Source organism: Mus caroli, chromosome 4, assembly GCF_900094665.2.
Source record: "Mus caroli chromosome 4, CAROLI_EIJ_v1.1, whole genome shotgun sequence".
NCBI lineage: Eukaryota > Metazoa > Chordata > Mammalia > Rodentia > Muridae > Mus > Mus caroli.
In genome coordinates this window covers 127,666,427-127,669,273 of record NC_034573.1, presented here as the reverse complement: position 1 = coordinate 127,669,273, position 2,847 = coordinate 127,666,427, and positions in this window count along the sequence as shown.

Here is a 2,847-nt window from a genome sequence, read left to right as displayed (position 1 = left end):
TGTTTGTTTGTTTGTTTTTTGAGACAGGGTTTCTCTGTATAGCCCTGGCTGTCCTGGAACTCACTTTGTAGACCAGGCTGGCCTCGAACTCAGAAATCCCCCTGCCTCTGCCTCTGCCTCTGCCTCCCGAGTGCTGGGATTAAAGGCATGCGCGCTACCACGCCCTGCCCTCTTTTCTTTCTTTCTTTCTTTCTTTCTTTCTTTCTTTCTTTCTTTCTTTCTTTCTTTCTTCTTTCTTTTCTTTCTTTCTTCTTTCTTTTCTTTCTTTCTTTCTTTCTTTCTTTCTTTCTTTCTTTCTTTCTTTCTTTCTTTCTTTCTTTCGAGACAGGGTTTCACTGTGCAGCCCTGGCTGTCCTGGGACTCTCTCGGTTGTGTGTGCCACCACTGCCTGGCATGATTTCATAATTAAAGCCCGTGGGGCTTGGTTTGTGGAGTCTTGATGATATAATCTTTTAAAAACAAAGCCCTTCTGAAAGTACATTGGTAAGCTGGAACTATATGGTTCTTTGTTTGTTTGTTTGTTTGTTTGTTTGTTTTACTGGAAGAGCTGGCTTTTTGGCATAAAACCCAGCCATGTTAATGCCAAGAATGCCATCTCTATTAGCCACAGAGGTTATGGGGTTATGTCATGAAATTCATCTCTTCGATACATGCCAGCCTTTGCCAAGAGCATGCTCAGTGTGAGCCATGATGGCCCAAGATCTAAATCCAAAAGTATAGAGATGGGAGCCCAAAGGAAAGAAGAGCCATCAGCACCCGGGAGCCAGAGGTAGGAGGATCAGGAGGTCAGGGTGGGCCTCAGGTGTTCATGGTGGTCCAGGCCAGCCACATGGCACCCTGCCTCATACAACAAGAGGAAACAAAGCTAGATATAGGCACACACTCTTGTAATTCCAGCCCTTGGGAAGTGGGAGCAAGAAATTCAGCTGTTCAAGGTCCTCCTCGGCTATACAGTGAACTAAGGATATAGCCCGGGCAAGAGACCCTGCCCCCAAAACCAGAGAACTGGGGGGAGGGGGCGCGGTTCAGCAGACAGAACACTCGCTGCACAAGTGTGAGACTGAAGTTCGAATCCAGGTAGAAGCTGGGTGGATCTGGCTGCCTAGAGAAGCCAACCCAGTGAGGCAGCCTGCTTCAGTAAATTAGAGCATGATTGTACACACACATACACACACACACACACACACACACACACACCCCACAGAGTAGGGGGACAAAGACATTGAGATTGAGATCTGATGTTCTTCCAGAGACAGAAGGGCTGCAAGTTTGAGACCAGAGTGAACTGGGAGGAGGGGGGAGAGATGCAAACTTGCCTTCTAAAGTTGTCGTGGATAAGAGACAAAACGTCACAGACACCACTTGCCCCAAGACCGTCAACATCCCGCTACAGAGTCCATGGTTGAAAGTAACAGATGAGCCCATTTTCTTCTTCCTTGTCTGGCAAGTCACTCGGCATGTTCTGATGGCAGTGGCTGCACCAGAGGACAGGGTGACCTGTGGCCTTGCTGGCGCCTGGCTTCCTCCCTTGCCCCACCTTCATCCCAGTGAAAGGTCTTCTCTAAGTGACTGGCACATCCCAGCTGGAATCTGGAAACCCTGGGTGGTCCAGCCTTCCTTTGCCTTTGTTTGTTTTAAAGATTTATTTATTATTATATCTAAGTAAACTGTAGCTAGCTGTCTTCAGATGCACCAGAAGAGGACGTCAGATCCCATTACAGATGGTTGTGAGCCACCATGTGATTGCTGGGATTTGAACTCAGGACCTTCAGAAGAGCAGTCAGTGCTCTTACCCATTGAGCCACCCGTTGAGCCATCTTGCCAGCCCCCTCCTTTGCCTCTTAAAGAATATGAGGCCATTTAAAAATCCTGCCAAACTGGATGCCTTATAGGAAGACCCTGGATTCAGAGCCGCCTGTGTCTAGTGACCGCAGGAGGAAGCTGGATTTCCAGATGCCCACAGCTGGTGCCAGGCTCCAGGCAGGCTCTAGTGATCCGATCTTCGTGGGAGCTGGCTTGGCACGCAGGAACTTCCTGACACCTGGAAAGAGGCGGGGGAGGGGGAATTGCTATGCTCTGTCTTTGGACATCAGCGGCAGAATTAGTTCTACAGATGAATGTCTTTTGGTTTCCCTAAATCAGCGACTTCCTTCCTCTCTCTCTTCTTTTTTCCCCTCCACCCTCACTGCAGGCTTCTTCTAAGAAAGCGCCCAGTGCTCGGCGCTCAGTGCGGATGCCACCTAAGTAATACTGCAGAGAGCCCAAGTTCCTCACCGTGGCCCTGCCATGTCTGCCTCCTCATTTATTTTTTAAAGATTTATTTATTTTATGTATATGAGTACACTGTCTCTTAGACACAACAGAAGTGAGCATCGGATCTCATTACAGATGGTTGTGAGCAACCATGTGGTTGCTGGAAATTGAACTCAAGACACCTCTGAGCCATCTCTCTAGCCCCCTGGCTCCTCGTTCTTATGCTTCTCCGCCCACACTCTGAACACCCCCTCCCCTCCCCCCAAGACTTTCCATCCATTCTCTTCTCCCTACCATACTCTCCTATTCCGGAAGTACTCACGAGCTTCTATCTAGCCTTCAACACCCAAGTCAGAGCCAGTACAGTGGCTCACACCTGCAGCCCCATTCCTGGAAGGTTTGCTAAGACTCTCGGACCAGTTTGGACCACAAAGCAAGTCCTAGGATAGCCAGGACTACATAGCAAGAACCCGTCCAGGAAAAATAATTAAGAACCAAAACAAATTAATAACTCAGGTGTTGTCTTATGGGACAAATTTGCCTCAGACCCTCTTCTCCTTTCTTTCTTTCTTTTTTTTTTTTTTTTTTTTTTTT